We start from the raw sequence: 24,880 nt of genomic DNA, 5'->3' as shown, positions 1-24,880 counted from the left end.
CTTAGAAAAGCCTATGCTGGAATGAAGCTTTGCTTTAAATATTAATGGTAATGGAATGTGCTTCTTACCATTTTCTCTACAAAATTAGTTTTTGCCACTGCATTAACAGGAGGCGTTTGCGGAAGGTCCGATTCCTTTATAAATATCAAAGCATTGCCAATGCCATGATGGTGATGCTTTTATGACCGTTTTCAATCATTAGGCTTGAATCTTTTGAATATATACAACGCTTATACACTAGTAAATTTGTTGATAATCAGTATACGTATTTATATTATTTGCTGATGTTTGTGTATTGAATACCGAATCAATACCGATTTGCAGCTCAGACTTTACTTACTATTAGCTTCATGTATGTATATTTTATGAAGTAGAGTTAGGGGAAACTAACTCTGTGGTGCATATGCAAATGCCTTCGAAGACAATTTATGCTGAATAGTCTCTCACCGACAGGAAGACAGACATTTTATGGCAATTTTATCGATAGTTGTATTGTAAAATAAGGTACAGAAATAAGAATATGTTGGGATAAATATGGAGGTGAGTATAGACGCCAGACTCCGGCTGGCTGCGCCGCTCGACCCCACAGCGCTGCTCGTGTTTACTATTCAGTTGCTGAGTTGTGATGTCCATCAATTATACTTCTGTGGGTAGCCAAATCTTACAGAAATAACCTTCTCAGAGCCATATTCTCAACCCGCAAACCTATTCTAGATGGTGAGTAGAGCGCCTATGGCAGGAAATAGGAGAATTAGTCTGGCGGGAAAGTAGAGTCTGTAAGGCAACATGGATTGGTGACAGGCCAGGCACTAATTCCACGCTTTTCCTGTTTTATTTGCACGCTGTTCTTTTTATTGATGTGAGTAATGTGAATATATGTCCTTATGGAGGTATTTGGCTTAGGTAATAAGATATATATATATTAGGTCATGCTCAGATAGCATCCCGGGCTATAGACTGTGGTACCATTGGACTGGTTGTTGAAACACCTTAAATAGTAAAGAAGATGCAACTTAAGGTACTGCTAGTGCATATGTCAAGCTGTTCTTAAATTTAAAACCTAAATTGTGGAAATTGATAATTTATCTTTTTCGTTACAACCTAATGCAATTGTTATAATTATGCTTTTATAGCCATTGAAGTCCCAGTTATGAAAGGATGGAGTCAGTGATTACTAGGTTATACTAGGTTAAATTGCACATGAGTTACTCTACAAGCCAGTAGTAAAAATAAAATAAATTTTATTGAACCTGAATAAACACTTGCTTGCTTATATACTCCTCAGGTATCCCCATATGTATTGGTATAATGATGTTTCACCCTCATGGTGTGCTTTTATCAAGCCAAAAACAGAAAATTGTAACTTGATTGAGCCAGTTGTTCCGTGGGCAAAATGTTAATAAAAGTTCCATATAAGTGCATTTGTGTCCTTATAAAGAGTTTGTTCAGATTTTTAACCAAGAGTGTTAGCCACCCAGGATAACCCAATAAAGTCTGTGTGCCATTAGGAACTGTTGATCTTATTTCCTTTGGGTTCCTTTAATCTTCTCCCCCAGGATGCCACCCACAACAGTCAATTGATAACTAGGTATTCACTTACTGCTTGGTGAACAGGGGCAGCAGGTGTAAGGAAACATGCCCAACATGCTGGGGAGTAATTTCCAGTCCCCCTGTGTGTGAGCCAAAAGTAACTTAATAGGTTTTAATCTGATTAAATTTACAAATGTGTTGAGAATTAAACTTCCCTGAAGTTTTGTTATATTAATCATATAGAATACTGACAAGTAGATGAGTAAGACGTGTGCAACAGTCTAACCTTATTGTTGAGACGTTTGACCTGCTCTTCAAGTTTCTTCAGGCTGAGAAACTGATCACTTCATATTATATCTCCACTACTGCTATGTCCTCTGTATTTGGACTGAAGAAGCCTGCTGAGCAAGTCAAACTTCTCTTCAGTAAAGATTCCAAACTGTTGCACATATATATGTTTCATTCTCTTGACAGAAAGTGTCATTGTATGACCCATGTAGGTTTAGCACCCTTTTGCATACTGCAATAATAATAATGCTTAAAGTTTTGTTTTCCATATTTAAGATTGTTTGCTTGAAGTTGAGTTTTGTTTTCCTCTAGATACTGCAAATAAGCAGCTGGAGAGGAACAGTCTGGTTTTCATATGAGTATTATTTATCACAGTTCTTACTTTTTTCTGTACAGAGAAAGCATGAATTTTTGTAAGTAAAATTGTAAGTATCACAGCATAGCTGAAAATGCATGTTTATACAGGAATTGAAAGATAATCTCTATGCTATGTGTATTTAGGATAGCACCTAAGATTTCCAGGTATTGTTTATAGGAAAAATTTGAAAAATAAAGATTCGCTTAAATATAACTAGGGACAGCATATTGTTTGTTAATGGTGTAAGTTCTGCTGCCAAAAATACTTAATATAGCCAATAGCCAGGGGCTTTTCAATATGTACGAAATATATTTCTCTTAATTTTGTGACACGAATATCTTGAATAAAATTGATTTAGTTTGACTATAAAGTGCTCGTCATAAAAGTATGCCAGGTGAAAGGCACCCAGTATACTTTAAAGTCCACAGTAATACCCTACAATGTTAAGTTTGCCAATGAAACCAAAAGCTATTTTGCCCTTGCAACATTGCTTTTTTGTTTCATTCCACGTGAGGTGGAATGTTTCAAGATTCTCTAAGACTACTGGCTGCATCTTAAGTGGCTTATGGGCTTGTGTGATGGATGGTTTTATGGCCATGGTACCCCTACCCTGTTTGGTCTTGAGAGTCGAGTTTGTCTGACATTTTGGTTATTGATGAATTAATATGGACAGGAGTAAGCCGCTGACACACAAGAGAATTGCACTGATCATCATATTACGTAGGGCAGGCCATCAAACGAAGGATATTGTAGAAGCACCGATGTGTGTGTGAATATCCTGGGAGGATTTGATTGTGTCGGCTCCTTAAAGACAATGTTGATGACATGCCCACACCAAAAGCACATTCAGAAAAGCCTTGAAAAGCATCCCCACTAATGTTAACTGCAATAATGTACACTACCTGGAATTGCTGTTATCATTTGCCTGAATCTTGCATGCGTTGTAGTGCAAGACACTTCGTGCCTGTGAGGTACCCTTCTTCAGTGACTGGTCTAGATATTCCTCAGACTTTAACTTCATTGAGAGCCTCTGGGCTGTAATGGAGAGGCATCTACTAGGGAAAAGATATCAGCCCACTCTGATGGCTTTAGGATGCCATCTGCAAGTCATGGGGGAATTTACCCCAAGAATCCCCTGAAGAATCCATATTAATTACTTCCTGTGTGGGTGAAGGATATCCTAAAGCACAAGTGATGACCTACTTTGTTGATGTGGTTTTAGAGGGGGACCAGTGTGCTTTAATGACGAGCACTGTAAGAGGCTTGGTTGTAGATTACTATCCATAAAATAGTTACATTGTATAATATTGCAATAGGATTCAGTCACTCATCTTTCATAAAATAAATTTTCAGCACTGGACTTACAAAGTTGAGTGTGAATTTAGTGAGTTTTCTAGACAAAAGCAATTCTGGGAACCTCACTTTTAATATTAAGTTGATATCCCTTCCAACTACTTCATTTAGTACAGTTCAGTATATTGTTTTGTTTAGGCTAGGTTATAAGAAATGATCCCTAAAATGATTTCAAAGCATAACAAATGAATAAATTGGGACAATATTAAGTGTTTGAAAGTTTGTCAGACATTAGTGATCTTGCTGTTCCATTTATTGGCAATACAGTGGACCCCCACATACCGTTGGCATCACATAACGTTAAATCCGCATACCGATACATTTTATCGCTAAGATTTTGCCTTGCATACCGCTAAAAAACCTGCTCAATGCTATTCGTCCGAGACGCGTCTAATGTGCGGCCTGAGCCAGCCTCACATGTTCTGCCGGTGGCATTGTTTACCAGCCAGCCTCCGCGGTAACATCCAAGCATACAATCAGAACATTTCGTATTATTACAGTGTTTTTGGTGATTTTATCTGCAAAATAAGTGACCATGGGCCCCAAGAAAGCTTCTAGTGCCAACCCTACAGGAATAAGGGTGAGAATTACTATAGAGATGAAGAAAGAGATCATTGCTAAGTATGAAAGTGGAGTGCGTGTCTCCGAGCTGGCCAGGTTGTATAGTAAACCCCAATCAACCATCGCTACTATTGTGTCCAACAAAACGGCAATCAAGGAAGCTGTTATTGCCAAAGGTTCAACTGTGTTTTCGAAACAGAGATCGCAAGTGATGGAAGATGTTGAGAGACTCTTATTGGTATGGATAAATGAAAAACAGATAGCAGGAGATAGCATCTCTCAAGTGATCATAAGTGAAAAGGCTAGGAAGTTGCATGAGGATTTAATTAAAAAAATGCCTGCAACTAGTGATGATGTGAGTGAATTTAAGGCCAGCAAAGGTTGGTTTGAGATATTTAAGAAACGTAGTGGCATACATAGTGTGATAAGGCATGGTGAGGCTGCCAGTTCGGACCACAAAGCAGCTGAAAAATATGTGCAGGAATTCAAGGAGTACATAGACAGTGAAGGACTGAAACCTGAACAAGTGTTTAATTGTGATGAAACAGGCCTGTTTTGGAAGAATATGCCAAGCAGGACCTACATTACTCAGGAGGAAAAGGCACTCCCAGGACATAAGCCTATGAAAGACAGGCTTACTCTGTTGATGTGTTCCAATGTTAGTGGTGATTGCAAAGTGAAGCCTTTATTAGTGTATCACTCAGAAACTCCCAGAGCGTTCAGGCAAAAGAATATCCTCAAGGCTAATTTGTGTGTGCTGTGGAGGGCAAACAGTAAGGCATAGATCACTAGGGACTTTTTCTATGACTGGTTACACCAAGCATTTGCCCCCAATGTGAAAGATTACCTAACTGAAAAGAAATTAGACCTTAAGTGCCTTCTGGTGTTAGACAATGCCCCTGGTCATCCTACAGATGTGGCAGAGCGACTTTATGGGGACATGAGCTTCATTAAGGTGAAGTTTTTGCCTCCTAATACCACTCCTCTCCTGCAGCCCATGGACGAGCAGGTTATTGCAAACTTCAAAAAACTGTACACAAAAGCTCTGTTTGAAAGGTGCTTTGTAGTGACCTCAGAAACTCAATTGACTCTAAGAGAGTTTTGGAGAGATCACTTTAATATCCTCAATTGTGTAAACCTTATAGGTAAGGCTTGGGAGGGAGTGACTAAGAGGACCTTGAACTCTGCTTGGAAGAAACTGTGGCCAGAATGTGTAGACCAAAGTGATTTTGAAGGGTTTGAGGCTAACCCTGGGAATCCTATGCCAGTTGAGGAATCCATTGTGGAATTGGGAAAGTCCTTGGGGTTGGAGGTTAGTGGGGATGATGTGGAAGAGTTGGTGGAGGAGGACAATGAAGAACTAACCACTGATGAGCTGCTAGATCAACTTCAACAGCAAGAGGCCACACCTGAGGAAACTGCTTCGGAGGAGGGGAGAGAGAAATTGAAGAAGTTGCCTACTTCAAAGATGAAGGAAATGTGTGGAATGTGGCTTAAAGTGCAAACCTTTTTTGATGACAATCACCCTAACACAGTTATTGCAAGCCGTGCTGGTGACTATTACACTGACACTGTTGTGAAACACTTTAGGAAAGTCATAAAGGAACGAGAGGTACAGGCCACTATGGACAGATATGTTGTGCGACAGAAGCCCAGTGACTCTGAAGCTGGTCCTAGTGGCATTAAAAGAAGAAGGGAAGTAACCCCAGAAAAGGACTTGACACCTCAAGTCTTAATGGAAGTGGATTCCCCTTCTAAACACTAAGACTCTCTCCTCCTCCCATCCCATCAATCATCACCAGATCTTCAATAAAGGTAAGTGTCATGTAACTGTGCATGCCTTTTTCAGTTTGTGTGTATTAAAATTAATATTTCATGTGGTAAACAATTTTTTTTTCATACTTTGGGGTGTCTTGCACGGATTAATTTGATTTCCATTATTTCTTATGGGGAAAATTCATTCGCATAACGATAATTTCGCATAACAATGAACTCTCAGGAACGGATTAATATCGTTATGCGGGGGTCCACTGTATTCTATTATTGTTACAATTTATGTATCTCAGGGAATATAAAATAGTTAGGCTTTAAGCCATAGGTTTAATTTCATTTATTGTTAATTTGTGTTAAATTTAATCCCAAATTATATTTTATTAACTTTTCACTAATTAAACCCTAGAGATAATGATTATGGTAAAATAATTCCAGCTGGCCTTCAGCCCACTATGTTAGCTACATGTCAATCATCCATATAAAACTTGTTTGACACCGGTATAATTTTTGGGCTTGATAAATATGTAGAAACTTAAAATTAGACCAGTTGTACTGTATGGCATACTGTGTATATTGAGATTATGCAGTAATTGTTTTGCCACAGCCAATAAATTTAACCACTTTTTGTCAGTGTTGATAACAAGCAGGCAAGCCAGCACACATTAGCAGCAAAAAAAATGTACACCATTTATGAAAATGTGGGCTCCAATTTGCAAAAATACAAAGTTTTAGCAAATACTGTACTGTGTTGGAATAATATGTGCCTTTATTCTGAATCATTAACCCTTTGACTGTCACAACCCCAAATCCTGAAGTGTCTCTTGATTTCGAAAAATTTTTGGAAAAAAAAAATTATTTTTTTCTTGTGAAATGATAGAGAATCTTTTCCCGATGGTAATGACGCCAAAAGTACGAAATTTGATCAAAAACTTAGGGAATTACGCTCCCGCGAAGGTAGTGATCTCGGTGATGTATATACGCATTGGCGATTTCGCCGACATTGAGCCCTGTTTTCGGCCAATTCCATTGTTCCAGTTAACCAAACTCATAGCTATTTCTTTAGAACTCCATTTTTTCTGTCAACTGAGTACAATAAACTGCCCATTTACCAATTTCAACTACCCAATAAAGTGGTTAGAAATTGGCAATTTGGCCAATTTCATGCAAATTAAAAAAAGATGCCAGTTTCAAAATAGGGTCCAGAATAAACAATGCAGACATTCTTGGCACTAAAATAACATATCCTCTGTTTATTAGTCATGTCTCCATGCCCCTCTTTTATTACTCTTGCTTTCTATTTTGATTTTTTATTCAAACAAAAAACTAGAAGATTTACTGTTATTCAAACCACTGCATTATTGTAAAAATGGTATAAATAATATCAGTGCACTAGTGAAAGAATATTAGACTCCCCAGTTGACGTGTATGAGACGTGCGGTGTGATTTGCTTACTCTTGAACATTGGTAAAAATCGAACATTTCCGCTACTTTGAGCTCAATTTCAAGGTCGTTTTCATCGTGAAGCTAATCAAAATCATCTCTATTTCTGTAATATATTTCGCGTTCTATCAAGTGAGACCAAGAAAACGAGAATACAACCATAAATTCTATAGGAAAATACACCACAAAGTCGGCGTTTTAATCCAAAAACACAGAGTTTTTTCTCTCATGCACTGCGTGCTGCAGGATTTTTTATACAGTGCACACTGACCACACAGACCCATTCTCTCACATGTGGGCCTACCAGCTTTCTCCTGCTTGGTTTGAAGCCACTAGAATTGTTGAGTATATATACGTCCGAAACACTGGCTCGTAAGACGTATATATACGGCCAAAACAGTCAAAGGGTTAAATTCAGATTCATTACAGTACATATATGTAATAACCTAAGAGTGACTGAAGTATGATGTATGTGCCCTTTGCAACAGGTATTATGATGCATAATGAAAATTAATTTTTGCTATATTGCTCAGAAATGTCCTTTCTGTTATGGTTTCTGTTTATACAGTTATTTATTTTTGACTTTTAAAACACAATAGTACATGTACTGCACAATACAGAAATTCAGTCATATATTAATGTACGTACATATATGTTTGTCAAGTGGTAATTTGCCATATGCTCTCAAAAAAATTTATTTCATGGTCAAAATTGAAAAATCGCTGTCATTGTGTAGCCAAGGACTACACGAATCAAGTTTTAAGAGTTGGCGCCATAAGAAGTCTGAAGATAATGCAGCAACGAAAATGCATTGTGAAGTACCAAACATACAAGCAAACATTCTCAAGTTCATCGGATACACTTAACAGTACTACAAGTTGTCCAAACTTGGGATGTTGGTGCCTCTAGCAGATACTAAGGTAGCTACCTATATAGTGATTGTACATAATCAGTTGAGCTAGCCTAGAAGCTCACAAATAATACCTTGCATGTTTACAGCTAAACTATCTTTTTAGTTGTATTATATGTATGGTACTTTTACTTTTGATGGATTTTGTGAGTTTTTTTACTCTAAGAGCCCAGCCCTGGGCCAGGCTTATCTGGTGCTTGCCTGGTCAACCAAGTTATTCCTACTAGTCACCTGCTGGCCCAAATGAAAATTAATAGCATGAAAATTATTTGTAAATTTTTAAGGTATTATAAGTCATATTGTACATTATAGGTATTTAAAGTACATGGGGGCATCACTTAAACAGCTTACAACTGCTTTAAAGTTTATTACATAAAATTAAACCAAGTGAAAATCAAGGAACTTTTAAAATCTCTAACTTATTTAAATTAAGTGATTGTTAAAAATATTTTTGACATAAAAAATAGGGCCTTGATACCACAAAATGCTCTCTGGATGCATTAAAATGTTTTATATTTTGACTTATGAACATGAAAAAATATGGTATTGGCAATGTCAATCACCAATGAGATAAGAGGCATATTGTAAATGGCCAGCTGGTAGGTTTTGTTCATTCACACAGGTGAATACTCAAGAAATCTTACTTGCACTTCTAGAAAGTTTGACTTTTACACTACTGTATATGATAAGTTATTTTTTGTATTCACAAGGTAGGATTTATAGCAGTTAACCCTCTGACTGTCAAGACCTCAAATCCTGAAGTGTGTGTGTCGCAGAATGTTCAAAAAAAAAAAAAAGAAAAAAATTATTTTTTTTCTTATGAAATGATAGAGAATCTTTTCCAGATGGTAATGACACCAAAAATACGAAATTTGATGGAAAACTTATGGAAATATGCTCTTACGAAGTTAGTGATCTCGGCGATATATACGTATCGGCGACTTCGCCAACTTTGAGCCCTATTTTCGGCCAATTCCATTGTTTCAGTCGACCAAACTTGTAGCTATTTCTTTAGAACTCCATTTGTTCTATCGATTGAGTACAAGAAACTGCCCATTTACCAATTTCAACTACCCAATAAAGTGGTCAGAATTTGGTAATATAGCCAATTTCATGCACAATAAGAGTTGCCACTTTCAAAATAGGGTCCAGAATAAACATTGCAGACATTCCTGGCACTAAAATAACATTTTTTCTGTTCATTAGTCATGTCTCCAGGCTCCTCTTATATTACTCTTGCTTTCTATTTTGAATTTTTATTCACACACAAAATAGAAGATTTACTGTTATGCAGACTACTGCATTATTGTAATAATTGTATAAATAATGTCAACCCATTCGTGACTGCATATTAGACTGGCCATTTGGACCCATATTGGACGTTGACGTCATTTGCTTACTCTTGAACATTGCCAAAAATCAAACATTTCCACTACTTAGAGCTCAATTTCAAGGTCCTTTTCATCGTGAAACCAGTCAAAATCATTACTATTTCTGTAATATATCTGCCAGTCTGTCAAATGAGACCAAGAAAATGAGAATACAACCATAAATACTATACGAAAATACACCTCAAAGTCGGTATTTTAATAAAAAACACTTGAGTTTTTTCTCATTACGCACTGTGTGCTGCAGGATTTTTTTATACTGCGCACACTGACCACACAGACCCATTCTCTCGCATGTGGGCCTACCAGCTTTCTCCTGCTTGATTTGAATCCGCTAGAATTTTGGAGTACGTATTAACCCTTTCAGGGTCGGCAGGCCCTCTCAGGGTCAGAAATTAAAAAAAAAAAATGATTTTTTCGTATGAAATGATAGAGAATCTTTTCCCAACCATAATGACACCAAAAATATGAAATTTGATGGAAAATTTACGGAATTATGCTCTCGCAAAGTTAGTGGTCTCAACGATGTTTACACATCGGCGCTTTCGCCCACTTTGAGTCCTATTATCGGTCAATTCCAATGTACCAGTCGACAAAAATCATACCTATTTCGCTAGAACTCCATTTTGTCTATCGAATGAGAACAAGAAACCACCCATTTACTGATTTCAACTAGCCAATAACGTGGTCAGAAATTGGCAATTTTGCCAATTTTGCACAAATTTCAGAAGATGCCAATTTCCAAATAGGGTGCAGAATAAATAAGACAGACATTCCTGGCACTAAAATAACATTTCCTCTGTTGATTACTCACGTCCCCAGGCCTCTGCTACATTTCTTTTGTTTTCCACTTTGAATTTTTATTCTCACAAAGAATAGAAGATTTATGTTATTCAGACCACTGCATTCGTGTAGAAATGGTATAAATAATATCAGCGCACTTGGGAAAGAATATTAGACTCGCCAGTTGTTGTGTATTGGACACATGGCATGATTTGTTTACCTTTGAACTTTGGCAAAAATCGAACATTTCTGCTACTCTGAGCTCAATTTCAAGGTACTTTTCATTGTGAAACCAATCAAAATCATATCAATTTCCATAATATGTCTTCCATTCTATAAAATGAGACCAGGAAAACTAGAATACAACCATAAATAGCATTCGAAAATACACTGCAAAGTCGATGTTTTAAACCAAAAACTTGATAGGAGATTTTTTTTTCTCATTGTGCACTGTGTGCTGCAGGATTTTTTTTTGTACTGCGCACACTGACCACATAGACCCATTCTTTCATATGTAGGCCTACCAGCTTTCTCTCGCTAGATTTGAAGGCGCTAAAATTTATGCGTACTAGTACGGTATCAACCCTGGCATGCAAGCCATACTAGTACGGCACCAACCCTGAAAGTGTTAATATGTCAAAAACACTGGCTCGTAAGAAGTACATGTATATAGTATATATGGCACCGACAGTCAAAGGGTTAACTATAACCTTTTTGGGTCACCCTGTCTTGGTGGGAGACATCTGGCGTGCTGAGGGAAAAAAAATCTACGTAGGTTCATTGAGGCTTGCAATAGAATAGTGCAGTTCCTTGAGGAAGTACATTACACTTTAGGATTGTTTCCTTACTTGATATAAACTTAAGGATAATAACAAGCTACAGTGTCTATATGTAGATAACTCCTCACCAGGTACAACACAAAGGTTCACACTTACCCTGTGTGTGTCTGTCCCAACACTTATTTGGATCCTGAACAATAGGTTAAAAGTGACTGATTATATGTAGAGTTCATATACAGTGGACCCTACCAGTGCATTATAAATGAGGGAATATTGTACTGTACTGAAATGACTAGTCAGATGATTGTGCAGATGATTGTCCAAGTCTTGATATTGGTGGATTCCACAGGCATGTACAATGGTACCTGGAATTACGAACTTAATCTGTTTCAAATGGTTGTTTGAGTGCCGATACTGAATGAATTTGTTCCCATAAGAATAATGTAAATGAGATTAGTCCGTTTCAAACCCACAAAAATACACTTACAACTTACGTAATTGTTCGAGTTGGGAGGTGTTCGAAACTCTAGGTACCACTGTATAGAACTAGGTACAGTATTTTTGTATGATTATCCAAGGATGCTTTGCTGAATTTAGATAGAATATGATAGGTAGGCCTGCATGCAATGTTCAGGATATTTCTTGTCAGAGAGTATTCTTTTACTATCCCTTTCCTCACAGTATGCTCAGTGATTCAGATTGAGTCCTGTATCTGCACAGTATGCAGCGGACCCTCGGTTATCGGCTGTTCCGGATATCGGCCAGTTTGGTTTTCGCCTGCTTTTTCGGCTGAAATTCTATCCCGGCTATCAGTCGTTATTTCGGTGATCAGCCGTATTTTACGCGTCCACCCGCTGCGTTCGTGAGTCAGTCTGGCTGTGTTTCTGGGTGAGTGAGTAAGATTCCACGCATTCATCCAAACATTTCGCCATAATCCATTGTTTTTTGTGGTTATTGATTGAGTGCAACTGTGAAAAAAGCTACCATGGGTCCAAAGAAAGTTCCTAGTGCCAGCCCTTTGGTAAAGAAAGTGAGAAACACAATAGAATTCAAGAAAGAAAGAACTACCAAAGTACAAAAGTGAAAGAGGAAGAGAGAGGGAGAATGTACCTTCTTCAGTAATTCAGTGATACTACGATATGTACAACACTAAAGCAGCAGGAGTCGATAAAGGCTATAGCACCAGCCAGCAATAAAGTGTAGCATTAACAGTGTAGCAAGTGAAGCGATTAAGCGATAGAAAAAGGACGACATGAAACTGACTCCTCCATTGTTGTTGGAGTATATAGGGCCACTGACAATATATGCCACCCTGCTTATCTTCATTCACTCTAAACCAATGCCAGCATCTCCTCCAAGGTAAGTGTAAATATTTCTTACTTATAAATTAGTGTACATATTTCTTATTTATAAATTACGTACATTGTTTCAGTGTGAATAGTGGTGGTGGCCTCTGCTGCCGCCACCACCACCCCTATGTGTACGGCTTATGCTGTCAGTGGCCCTTATAAACCCAACAACACCACCACCACTACGTAATGACATATTCATTCTAGAGTATATATATCATGTTTCTATGTTATTAATATAGTTTATTATGTCATATTAGATGAATTGTGATAGATAAATAAGCCGTAGAGTTGATAATAGCATCATATTTAAGCATTTTGTCCTGTCTCCAAACAGTAAACTCTCCTCCCTCTCCGCTCCTCGCCATTTTGCATACACCAACAAAATTCTTCAATAAAGAAAAAAAAAGTGATTTAAATGTTCATTTATCCATTTCATTAGTCATTTTATTTAGTTCTCATTGTTTTGTGTATGTAAAACTAGTTAATTTTTTTTTTTTTTTTTTTTTTTTAATATTTTTGGGTGTCTGTAACGGATCAATTGTATTTACACTAATTCTTATGGAAAATGTTATTTCGGTTTTCGGCCATTTCGGTTTTAGGCCGACCTCCTGGAATGGATTATGGTCAATAACCAAGGGTCCACTGTACAGTGGTCCCTCGTTTTTCGTAATTAATCCGTTCCTGGAGCCATTACTATAAACGAAATTTACGATTTACGAATCAATTTTCCCCATAAGAAATAATGTAAATACAATTAATCCGTTCCTGACACCCAGAAGTATTAAAGCAAAAAAATTTTTTACATGAAATATACATGTAGTACATAAACAATACAATGGGAAATGATGAATGAAACATTAACAGCATAACACTTACCTTTATTGGAGATTCTTCTTAGTGTATGGGAGACAGGAGGAGGAGAGAGAGTGGATTGTTTATAGTTTGGAAGGGGAATCCCCTTCCATCAACACCTCAGGTACCATTTGCTTTTCTGGGGGTTGCTTCTCTTCTCTGTTTCTTAATGCCACTAGGACCACCTTGAGAGTCACTGGAGTCCTGTCTCGCAAAATAACTGTGGAGAGAGCTCTGTTTCTGGCGTCTCTTTAACACTTCCCTAAAATGGCCCAAGACTTTGTCACTGTACATGTTGCCAACCTGGCTTGCAACAACCCTGTTAGGGTGATGTTTCTCCATAAAGCTTTCCATCTTACCCCACATAGTAAAAATCTCTTTAATTTCTGAAGAAGGCACCTTCTTACATCTCTCTTCCTCCTCCTCTGCAGCAAGATTCTGAGCTGCGATGTGTTGCTCTTCCTGCTGAAGCTCTTGCAGCTCCTCAGTGGTGAGCTCTTCATTGTGGTCTTCCACCAATTCTTCCACATCCTCCAAACTCACATCCAACCCCATGGAACTCCCCAGTGCCACAATTGATTTTACAACAGACATAGGCTCATTAGGGTCAGTCCCAAATCCTTCAAAATCCCTCTTGTCGACACAATCTGGCCACAATTTTCTCCAGGCAGAGTTCAAAGTCCTGGTAGTCACTCCCTCCCAAGCCATACCTATAAGGGTTATGCAATGGAGGATGCTGAAGTGTTCTCTCCAAAATTCCCTTAGGGTCAAGTGAGTGTCTGTGGTCAGTCAAGCACCTGTGAAACATTGCTTTTGTGTAGAGTTTTTTAAAGTTTGCAATAACCTGCTGGTCCATGGGTTGGAGGAGAGGAGTGGTATTCGGGGGCAAGAACTTGACTGTGATGAACCCAAACTCCTCGAAAATTAGGTCATCCAAGTTTGGAGGATGAGCAGGTGCATTGTCCATTACTAGCAGGCACTTGAGATCCACTATCTTTTCCAGGAGATACTCCTTCACACTAGGGTCAAACACTTCATTGAACCACTCGGCGAAAATTTCCCTCGTGACCCATGCCTTACTGTTAGATTTCCAAAACACACACAATTTACTCTTCATAACATTGTTTTTCCTGAACACTCTGGGATTTTCAGAATGGTACACTAGTAATGGCTTCACTTTGAAATCCCCACTAGCATTAGCACAGAACATTAGCGTCAGCCTGTCTTTCATAGGCTTGTGTCCTGGCATTGCCTTTTCCTCTTGTGTAATGAAGGTCCTCTTTGGCATTTTCTTCCAAAAGAGGCCTGTTTCATCACAATTGAACACTTGTTCAGGTTTCAGCCCTTCAGCCTCTATGTACTCCTGGAATTTATGCACATATTTTTCAGCCGCCTTGTGGTCCGAACTGGCAGCCTCGCCATGCCTTACCACACTGTGTATGCCAGTACGGTTCTTAAATCTCTCAAACCAGCCTTTGCTGGCCTTAAATTCACTCACATCACCACTATTTGCAGGCAATTTCTTTACCAAATCTTCATGCAACTGCCTAGCCTTTTCACAAATAATCGAAGTCATGAGAGTATCTCCTGCTAACTGTTTTTCATTTATCCACACCAATAATAACTTCTCAAACTCTTCCAGTACTGGTGATCTCATTTTTGTCAGCATAGTTACTCCCTTTGCAACAGCAGCGTCCTTTATTTCCTTTTTCTTGGGCGCTATGGAACATAAGGTTATGTAGGGTTTCTTATACATCCTGGACAGTTCGGCCACACTTGTACCACTTTCATATTGTTCAATGATGGTTTTCTTAAATTCAATCGTATTTCTCACCTTCTTTACCACAGGCTTGGCACTAGGAGCTTTCTTTGGAGCCATGGTAGCTTATTTAGTACTTGCAAGCACTAAAATAAATGGAATATTATGAAATATTTCGCTGGAGCACGTGAGGGGACCTTCGCTCACTGGTAAACAATGCCAGACTGGCTGCCGCCCCGGCTCACGCCGTGGGTACGCGTCCCGGACAAACTACGACTCGCGAGTCAACCTATGAAAAGCGAGTCCATGTTTATACGAAAATACCCCTATGATTGGCGAAATTTACAATTGCCGGGAACTACGAAAAGCGGGGGACCACTGTATTAAGATGCTCTAAGTTGTCTGCTGTCCAGTTATAGCTGCCTTAACCACTTTTAGGAAACAATATGTCTTCAACATATTTTTTTTATTGATTAACTTGAAAATATTGTATTTGAATAAACAGTTTTACATCCAAATACAGTACAGGTCCGCCATCACAAATCCGGCAATCAGTTATTCGGTTCCTTCAGTTATTCGGCACTAATTTTGGCTGGCATAATTTCAAATTTCCAGGGTTGCCACACCAACCTGCTGGTACTGTTTGGTGGCGCTACTTGCTGCATAAGTCATTCCAATTTCTTTTTCTCCATTTATTGTTTTAATCTGCTTACTTTTAGCCCTAGCCATGGTTCCAATGAATAAAAGAAATGCTTCTCATTATGTAAAGCACCTACACAGTACATTATCCATTAAAGATAAGGTGGCTCTGAAGCCACTGTCGGTTGCCATGAACTCAGTCTCATGAAGCAGGAGAATATGCTTTATTATTACGCTAATATCAACACTACAGCTTATTTGCCTATCACAATTGATCTAATATGACATAAGAAACAATATAAATAACATAAAACATGTTAAATACTCCAGAATGAATAATATTTGGCATAACACCGAGCAGTTCGACAGAGTTATGAAGAGGATATGGTAAACAAATACCATTCTCCTATCCTTGTCTTGGTGGCTTATATTAGAGAAAACGGAGTATAGCACAGGGCTAACTATGATATACACTCGTACTCCACCATAAACATGAAACAAAATAGTTATTTTCTCTATAGATTAGGCCAAGCTGATGATGACACTCTTCAGGTCACTTGTTCTATCTAGGCTGGAATATTGCTGCACACTAACAGCACCTTTCAAGGCAGGTGAAATTGCTGACCTAGAAAATGTACAGAGAACCTTCACGGCGCGCATAACGGAGATAAAACACCTCAATTACTGGGAGCACTTGAGGTTCCTAAACCTGTATACCCTGGAACGCAGGCAGGAGAGATACATGATTATATACACCTGGAAAATCCTAGAGGGACTAGTACCGAACTTGCACATGAAAATCACTCACTACGAAAGCAAAAGACTTGGCAGACGATGCAACATCCCCTCAATGAAAAGCAGGAGTGTCACTAGCACGTTAAGAGACCATACAATAAGTGTCAGGGGCCCGAGACTGTTCAACTGCCTCCCAGCATACATAAGGGGGATTACCAACAGACCCCTGGCAGTCTTCAAGCTGGCACTGGACAAGCACCTAAAGTCGGTTCCTGACCAGCCGGGCTGTGGCTCGTACGTTGGTTTGCGTGCAGCCAGCAGTAACAGCCTGGTTGCTCAGGCTCTGATCCACCAGGAGGCCTGGTCACAGACCAGGCCGTGGGGGCGTTGACCCCCAGAACTCTCTCCAGGTAAACTCCAGGTATCACACATAGCAGCATATGTGTAGAGAACCTAGGATAACCCCAAAAAAGCCAACGTGGCTTATTTTTAGTACCTGGCTTGGATTAGCCATATATGATTTTTGGTAAATATTCGATTCCCAGCCAGGGTAGAAACATTAGGCGTGTTTCTTTACACCTCTTGTCTATGTTTACCCATCAGTAAATGGGTACCTGGGTGTTAGCCGACTAGTGTGGGTGTTATCCTGGGACACTGACCTAATTTTCTTGAAATACTCAGCATAACAAGTGCCTTTCTATACAGTAGTTTGTCACTCGTATTGTAGATAGTCTTTTTAGTATGATAATAAGATGTTATCTTCATTATAGAATACAGTGGACCCTCGACCAGCGATATTAATCCATTCCTGAGAGCTCATCGTTAATCGAAATTATCGTTAGTCGAGTTAATTTTCCCCATAAGAAATAATGGAAATCAAATTAATCCGTTCCTGACACCCCAAAGTATTGAAAAAAAAAACTTTTACCACATGAAATATTAATTTTAATACACACAAACTGAAGAAGACATGCACAGTTACATGACACTTACCTTTATTGAAGATCTGGTGATGATTGATGGGATGGGAGGAGGGGAGAGTGTTGATCTTAGTGTTTAGAAGGGGAATCCCCTTCCATTAGGACTTGAGGTAGCAAGTCTTTTTCCAGGGTTACTTCCCTTGTTCTTTTAATGCCACTAGGACCAGCTTCAGAGTCACTGGACTTCTGTCGCACAACATATCTGTCCATAGTGGCCTGTACCTCCTGTTCCTTTATGACATTTCTGAAGTGTTTCACAACATTGTCAGTGTACAGGTTGCCAACACGGCTTGCAGTAGCTGTGTCAGGGTGATTTTCATCCATAAAGGTTTGCACTTTAAGCCACATTGCACATATTTCCTTAATCTTAGAAGTAGGCAACTTCTTCAATTTCTCTATCCCCTCCTCCGAAGCAGTTTCCTCAGGTGTGGCCTCATGCTGATGAAGATGATCTAGCAGCTCATCAGTGGTTAGTTCTTCATTGTCCTCCTCCACCAACTCTTCCACATCCTCCCCACTAACCTCCAACCCCAAGGACTTCCCCAATGCCACAAAGGATTCCTCAACTGGCATAGGATTCTCAGGGTTAGCCTCAAACCCTTCAAAATCCCTTTTGTCTACACATTCTGGCCACAGTTTTTTCCAAGCAGAGTTCAATGTCCTCTTAGTCACTTCCTCCCAAGCCTTATCTATAATGTTTACACAATTGAGGATGGTAAAGTGATCTTTCCAAAACTCTCTTAGAGTCAGTTGAGTTTCTGAGGTCACTACAAAGCACCTTTCAAACATAGCTTTTGTGTACAGTTTCTTGAAGTTGGAAATTACCTGCTGGTCCATGGGCTGCAGGAGAGGAGTGGTATTAGGAGGCAAAAACTTCACCTTAATGAAGCTCATGTCCCTAGAAAGTCGCTCTGCCAAGTCTGAAGGATGACCAGGAGCATTGTCTAATACTAGGAGGCACTTAAGGTCTAATTTCTTTTCAATTAGGTAATTTTTCACAGTGGGGGCAAATGCATGGTGTAACCAGTCATAGAAAAAGTCCCTAGTGACCCATGCCTTACTGTTTGCCCTCCACAGCACACACAAATTAGCCTTGAGGACATTGTTTTTCCTGAACACTCTGGGAGTTTCAGAGTGATACACTAATAAAGGCTTCACTTTGCAATCACTACTAGCATTGGCACACATCAACAGAGTAAGCCTGTCTTTCATAGGCTTATGTCCTGGGAGTGCCTTTTCTTCCTGAGTAATGTAGGTCCTGCTTGGCATTTTCTTCCAAAACAGGCCTGTTTCGTCACAATTAAACACTTGTTCAGGTTTCAGTCCTTCACTGTCTATGTACTCCTTGAATTCCTGCACATATTTTTCAGTCGCTTTGTGGTCCAAACTGGCAGCCTCACCATGCCTTATCACACTATGAATGCCACTACACTTCTTAAATCTCTCAAACCAACCTTTGCTGGCCTTAAATTCACTCTCATCACCACTAGTTGCTGGCATTTTTTTAATTAAATCGCAATGCAACTTCCTAGCCTTTTCACATATGATCGCTTGAGAGATGCTGTCTCCTGCTATCTGTTTTTCGTTTATCCACACCAATAAGAGTCTCTCAACATCTTCTATCACTTGCGATCTCAGTTTCGAAAACATAGTTGCACCTTTGGCAAGAACAGCTTCCTTGATTGCCGTTTTCTTGCCCACAATTGTAGCGATGGTTGATTGGGGTTTACTATACAACCTGGCCAGCTCGGAGACACGCACTCCACTTTCATACTTAGCAATGATCTCTTTCTTCATCTCCATAGTAATTCTCACCCTTTTTGCTGTAGGGTTGGCACTAGAAGCTTTCTTGGGACCCATGGTGACTTATTTTGCAGGTGCAATCACTACAAATGCTGTGATAATATGAAATGTTCCAATTGTATGTTTGGAAGTGACCGCGGTGGCTGGCTGGCTTGTAAACACTGGCACCCATGGGACAAGTGAGGCACGCTCAGGCCAAAGTGGACGCGTCTCGAACGGAACGAATAGCGTTGGTCGAGCTTTTTAGCGCTAGTCGAGGCAAAATTTTTGCGTTAAAATGTATCGCTAGTCGGATTTATTGTTAATTGATGCCATCATTGGTCGAGGGTCCACTGTAATGAGAAAATATTATAACATTTATATTATTATAATAAGGTAAAAGGACCCCAATGGAAATAAGTCACTCTGTCTGACTTTTTTGGGTTATCCTAGGTTCTCTACACATATGCTGCTATGTATGATAATTCTATGTAACTGTATTTGTGTATACCTGAATAAACTTACTTACTTACTGATGTCAGCTAGGCCTGTATACCTTTACATGTACGTGTAGTAAATAAAGATATTATTATTATTATAATTATTATTATTATATTATTATTTTCTCAGTTGTTTGTTGGGTTATCTTATTCAAACTTGGGCAATGTATGATGGAAAGATACTTCTTCACATACACCAAAAATGAAAGAAATCAGACCATAAATAGCGGAGTTCACTTCTCAGCCATTAGCGGCCACTTAGCGGTATATTTTTGTATGGTTGTTATGGTTATATTCTCATTTTTTCAGTCTCATTTGATAGAATGAAAGATATATTACGGAAATAGATATGATTTTGATTGCTTTCATGACGAAAAGTACCTTGAAATTGTGCTCACAGTAGCGAAAATGTTCTATTCTTTAGCGAAGCTCAAATGACGTCATCGTCCAATACCTGTCCGTCTGCCAGTCCAAACTCTCAGTACGGAGTCAAGAATGGATTGACATTATTTATACAATTATTACAATAATGCAGTAGTCTGCATAACAGTAAATCTTTTTTTTTTTTTTTTTTTTTTTTTTTTTGAATAAAAATTCCAAATGGTAAGCAAGAGTAATATAAGTGGGGCCTGTAGCCATAACTAATGAACAAAGAAAATGTTATTTTAGTGCCAGGAATGTCTACATTGTTTATTCTGGATCCTATTTTGAAATTGGCATCTGTTGAAATTTGTGTAAAATCGGCCAAATTGCCAATTTCTGACCACTTTATTGGGTAGTTGAAATAAGTGAATGGGCGGTTTCTTGTACTCAGTTGACAGACTAGAAGTAAATAAGTTTATTCAGGTATACACAAATACAGTTACATAGATTATCATACATAGCAGTGTATACACAATACACAAATAACCCACACATAGGAGAGAGAAGCTTACAACGACATTTCGGTCCGACTTGGACCATTTACAAAGTCACACTAACCAGAAGTGGAGCAGTGTATGTATAGCGAACCTGGGATAACCCAGAAAAGTCAGACAAAGTGACTTATTTCCAGTACCTGGCTTGGGCTTGCCATATATGATTTTTGGTAAATATTTTTTTTTCCTCGGTTGTTTGTTGGGCTATCTCATTGAAACTTGGGCAGTGTATGATGGAAAGATGCTTCTTAACGTACAACAAAAATAAAAATGACGGACGATAAATAAGGGAGTTCACTTCTCAGCCATTAGCCGCCTCTTTGCAGTATATTTTCGTATGGTTTTTATGGTTGTATTTTCATTTTTTGGACTCCTTTGATATAATGGAAGATATATTACAGAAATAGACATGATTTTGATTGCTTTCATGACGAAAAGCACCTTGAAATTGAGCTCAAAGTAGCAGAAATTTTTGATTTTTGCCGATGTTCAGTGAACTGTGTAAGTCAAGTTGGTTAATTTTATTAAGTGTATTCTAACTTAACCACTCTGTAATTCGGCAAGCTCAGTAATCCGGCACACTACAGGTCCCAATGATGCCAGATTTGTGATGGAGGACCTGTACAGCAAAGTCTTGATTAGTAAGAATAATAAATCCCGCAAAACAATCGCATTAATCAAATCTGTAATGTTCAAAGCTTTTATGACACAAAGTATGGTAATTGGTCCCACTCCAATGAAAATACAGTATGCAGTGAAATTTTTTAATATATTACCAAAGGATAATAAAAATGTATTTATTATTAAAATTTATTATAAACTAAAAAACATTATTACATTTTATTGTTGATCTAAATTAAGAAGATCTCTAGTCATTTCTTCAGAGTGTGATTCAAGGAAGTCATGGACAATTGTAGAGTTCAGTTCATGGAAATCAAGGTGCCTTCCAATGTCTGCTATTTCTTCAACCATAGCTTGAACTTGAGAGGAAAAACAACTTCTTTATCTTCACTGGCAGACGTACCAATGATTTTAACATTATGCTGTTGAATTCATTTCCAAAGCAGTCAAACCAACCACTAATTGCAATAAAAAAAATTTCAGTTTCCGCATGAACTCTCGTTTCTTTTACTGCCATAGAGAGACTTGAAGCTTTTGTTTGGTAAGAGATGCTGCATTTCTATCATTTTAAAGCTACTTCTAGTAGTTTGGAAGCCATAAAAAGCTGATGCAACTGTACCTTTTTCTTTTATTTTATCTGCAGGTTTTATAATATGTACTGTAGATTCATTCATTCCAGCATCTCAGTCTATTTTAGAGTTACTGCCATGTGCATGTGGCTTCATTAGATCAGTTTTTTGTTCTAGTGTAATAAGCCTTTTTTTTTTTTTTAATTTGCATTATTTCCACTACAGTGGTACCTCAAGTTGCGAACGTAATTCGTTCCAGAAGGCTGTTTGAGTGCCGATACCGAACGAATTTGTTCCCATAAGGAATAATGTAAATTAGATTAGTCTGTTTCAGACCCAAAAATACACTTACATAAGCACTTACAAAAATACTTACATAAATGTTCGAGTTGGGAGCTGTTCGAAACTCGAGGTACCCTTGTATAAATATTTTTCCTTTTGTCTATATTTGCTAGGCGCAGTTCATCAAAATTTAATAAATAATCAAGTACTGCAGATGTGTATAGGATAACAGGCTGCAACATACTATCTTCATGTGATAACAGGCATCGCCATACTGATGGCTGGGTGGGTGGCCTAGGAGCAAGTTGGGTGGGCAGCAAACTTGAACTAACCAAATTTTGACTCTTATTAACTAAGGTCTGGTATCGTTTTATAATTTATACTAATCCAAATTTTGTACTACTCAAATTAGTATTAATTGAGGCTTTGCTGTACTGTACTGCATTTCAAATTTAAATTTAACACTGTATATTATACTCCAGTAAAACAAATTTTTATTAAGTAGATATCGGATAAAATGGACAAAAAGTCTGGTCAGACAGAGGCTCAACATGTTTGATTAATGAGGTGTCCCATACAAATGGCAATATAGCAGATCAAATATGTACTCTATATCGCATGGCTGTCAAGTTCGTTCATACTATTGATGAAGCTGGCGAAGTTTAATTAATTGCAAGTTTGTCCAGTTTGGGCTTCATCCTAGATGTATCCATTTTCATTGTTCCTGGGCAGCAGGGCTAGTGACTCAGATCACATCAGTTATTTTCTTGTTTATTGTCTATGCATGCGCTTACATGCTATCATCATTTCGTCTTCAGTTTTCCCAATGTTTACAGTTTTTTCCTTTATTTTATTAACTACCCTTGTACAGTATTGTTAACATTGGCCTCCAAAGCAAGTGATGGTGCCAAGAAGAAGCATTTTTGTTAAGCAAAAGCTTATACTGTATTAAGCTCATCTGTCAACCAGAAGGTAAAAAAAATAATTATTGTATTGTATTCTACTGTTCTGTACTTCTAATTCTTTTCTTTTCAGGTATATGTACAGGTTTACTGTTCAGTACTTGACTGTAATATTGCACTCTATTTTTGGTATGTCTGGTTGTCAATCAATACAGCAGACTTAAGTTTGCTTCATTGGGTGTTTATCCATGTCTGGTAGTCGGTCAGTTAGGTTCTTAATCAGAACTTTTATTATACGTAATGGATTTTCTTTACCCCTTTCCCCCCCATTAGTCCATTTTATGGACTATACTGTATTTCACACAGCACATTAAAGAATATTTTCCATTTTATGCCAGTTATTTATTTAGTTGCTGTTACTCATCACCTGATGTTTATTTTAACATTAATGTCCATTTTTATTTATCATAGCTTGGATTTGGTAATGTATAAATTAATATTATTCTTCATAATAAGGATCATTCCATATGTAATTCATTCATGCATTATCAAATTACAGGACAAACCAATACATTATTATGTTTTCATTAACAGTTTGAAGACTCATTGTGATTTGTAAATCATGTGAGAACATAAGAAAGAAGGAACACTGCAACAGGCCTACTGGCCCGTGCAAGGCAGGTCCATGTCACCCCCGATTTAGACCAATGACCCACCTAGTCAGGTCACGTCCACTTAAGGAAGGGGCACGGCATCAGGCCCACTAGCACAAGCTAGTCAGGTCCAGCTCACACCCACCCACTCATGTACAGTGGAACCTTGGGTTACGAATTTAATCCGTTCCGTGGACTTGTTCGTATCCTGATTTGTTCATATGCTGGGTCAATTTTCCTCATTTAAATTAATTGAAATGCAATTAATTCATTTCAGCTGAATTCCTGCTCTCAGGAGGCATGAGAAAATAACCCTAATATCAACTCTACGGCTTATTTATGTGTCACAACTCATCTGATATGACATAATAAACAATATAAATAACATAGAAACCTGATATACACTCTAGAATGAATAAAATATGTCATTACATGGACAGTGGAGGGAGGAGGATAGTGGTTGGGAGTGGTCGCGCATTCTCGCTATGAAAACGTCAGAGGTGTTATAAGAGAAAACGGAGTTTGTGACTCTAACTGAATTAGATCTGGTGTACATACATTTACATACCTTGGAGAAGAAATGCAGAGTGGCATATCCTGTCAGGAGTTCACATTTTTCTTAAGAACTGCTATGTACAATTTTTATGTTGTTTCTCCATCAACCATGTCAACAGCAGCTTTTCCATCTTTTCATTGACAGAGGTCCACTGCTTAGAAATTACTGTAACACCCTTTGCTGGTGCTATAGCCTGCTTTAGTATTGTACATATAGTAGAGGGGCTATGCTTGTACTCAACTTGCTAAGTCCTCAACCCTCGTACCTAGTCTGTGCTTATTAATTATTTCTTGCTTTAATTCCATGCAAATCATCCTCTTTTTCTTCTCGGTTCTGACCATTGCACTTGCTTTCTTAGGACCCATGGTCAGAAGAAAGAAATATGGCGAATTAACTTCACAAAACATAAGGAAATCATGAGAATTCCTTGCACCACGAGCGTAACTCCTTAAGCACACACACACTGGTGACCATTGTTTTGATTGACACCTATCTGGCGGTGATGTTGTTAAGCTAAATTATACGCAGTACGTACATACACGTACTATTATTATAATTATTATTGTACTATATTACATACAGTGGACCCCCGGTTTGCAATATTAATCCGTTCCTGAG

General features: G+C 38.3%; 1 protein-coding gene across 4 annotated transcripts in view; it reads left to right on the top strand.

The window, feature by feature from the left end:
- The first annotated feature begins 564 nt into the window (after positions 1-564).
- Positions 565-24,880, top strand: part of scny (ubiquitin specific peptidase 36) — a 116,253-nt gene continuing 91,937 nt past the window's right edge. For 2 of the 4 annotated variants that reach the window (XM_070084443.1, XM_070084444.1), the window contains exons 1-2: positions 565-717; positions 8,040-8,223. The gene's annotated coding sequence lies outside the window, so the exon portion shown is untranslated. The remainder of the gene's footprint in view (positions 718-8,039; positions 8,224-24,880) is intronic. The other 2 variants (XM_070084445.1, XM_070084446.1) reach the window with 2 other exon arrangements.

Source organism: Cherax quadricarinatus, chromosome 13 (assembly GCF_038502225.1).
Source record: "Cherax quadricarinatus isolate ZL_2023a chromosome 13, ASM3850222v1, whole genome shotgun sequence".
Taxonomy (NCBI): domain Eukaryota; kingdom Metazoa; phylum Arthropoda; class Malacostraca; order Decapoda; family Parastacidae; genus Cherax; species Cherax quadricarinatus.
This window is presented reverse-complemented; position numbering and strand designations above follow the sequence as displayed.